Source organism: Silene latifolia, chromosome 1 (genome assembly GCF_048544455.1).
Source record: "Silene latifolia isolate original U9 population chromosome 1, ASM4854445v1, whole genome shotgun sequence".
Classification (NCBI taxonomy): domain Eukaryota; kingdom Viridiplantae; phylum Streptophyta; class Magnoliopsida; order Caryophyllales; family Caryophyllaceae; genus Silene; species Silene latifolia.
Genome location: NC_133526.1, coordinates 23,106,961 through 23,108,336, shown reverse-complemented (window position 1 = coordinate 23,108,336; position 1,376 = coordinate 23,106,961). Strand labels below are relative to the sequence as shown.

Here is a 1,376-nt window from a genome sequence, read left to right as displayed (position 1 = left end):
GCCAAAGAGACTATTCAGGCATAGACTCCGTCTGCAAAGAGAATCACGAAAAGAAGACTTGAGTACTTTCGAACCAGAGCTTCAACATTTCCTTTTTACAGAAAATCCATCTTTTGAAGAAGATACTTTCAGTTATGTAAACCAACCAGTAAATGGGAATACATTTGACATCCGTCCGTCCTATATCAATCTGGCGGAGAGAAATCTCTTTAGAGGTGTGGTAGGCGAAGACCCGAGGAAGCATATGGAGGTCTTTACGGACTACTGTTCTACTATCCCCGCCAGAAAGGGGGTAACTCAAGACAAGATTAAGGAGGTTCTGTTCCTTTTTCTTTGACTGACTCAGCCAGGGAGTGGCTGACTGATTTGGACCGCACGGCCGCGGGGGTCACAGACTGGAGACCCTTGCTCTTGCTTTTTATAAGAGATATTTCCCTCCGCAGCGCACTAATCAGCTGAGGGCCAAGATCACCAGTTTCAAGCAGGCACCCGATGAAACTTTCTATGAAGCATGGTGCCGTTTCAAGAGGTTGGTGAGGTCTATTCCTCACCATGGTTTTGATTCGTGGTTCCTGTCCAATCAGTTCTATAAAGGGCTATACGATGATCACAGAGCCATATTTGATGCATCATCCAACGGAAGATTCCAAAAGAACACTGACGATGATAAAGGATGGGCTCTTATTGAAGAGATGACGACCCACTGTGCTGAGTATGGAAACCCGAGGGATGGTATTAGAATATTTCATGCAGTCGATAAGCAAGTTGTGGCTCAGCTGGAAACCATAAATGCTAAATTTGATAAGTTGGAGTTACATTCTGCTGGGGAGCCTCAGACGGTCCATTTGCTTACTAGAGGGGAGACTGTCACATGTGAGAGGTGTGGGAGCAACGACGGTCACACTACTGTTGGCTGTTTTACGAAGAAGGAATAAGTCCTTGCTTTTCAACAATACAGGCAAGGAGGGGGTTCCTATTATAACAACCAAGGGGCAGTCCATCCCAATTTGAGGTGGACAAGTCAAAATGTGCTCAATCCTACCCCTCCTCCGCAGCAGCAGCAGCCATATGTCCCTCCTCATAAGGCTCAACAAGGCTTTCAGAAGCCTCCTTCCTTTCCTGCACCTAATCAATCAAGGTGCATCATCTTCTGGTGGAGTAAGTGAGCTAGGTGAGTTGAAGACGATGTTGCAGTCTTTGACAAAGCAGTGGCAGCTGAGTGATCAACAAAAAGATGCATCTATAAAGGTACTTGAAACTCAAGTTGCCCAGTTAGCCGCGAACCAGTCCACAAGGAAACCGAGTCATTTACCGTTACAAGCTGATAAGAATCCACATGAGACGGTAAATTTAATTAATTTGAGGAGCGGTCGTTC

The 1,376-nt window shown here is 45.8% G+C and overlaps 1 non-coding gene across 1 annotated transcript; it reads right to left on the bottom strand.

The window, feature by feature from the left end:
• Window positions 1-453: 453 nt before the first annotated feature.
• On the bottom strand, window positions 454-559 carry LOC141620628 (small nucleolar RNA R71). The gene has a single exon (XR_012532007.1). It is a non-coding gene; the product is annotated as a small nucleolar RNA R71 (small nucleolar RNA).
• Between the last annotated feature and the right edge of the window lie 817 nt (window positions 560-1,376).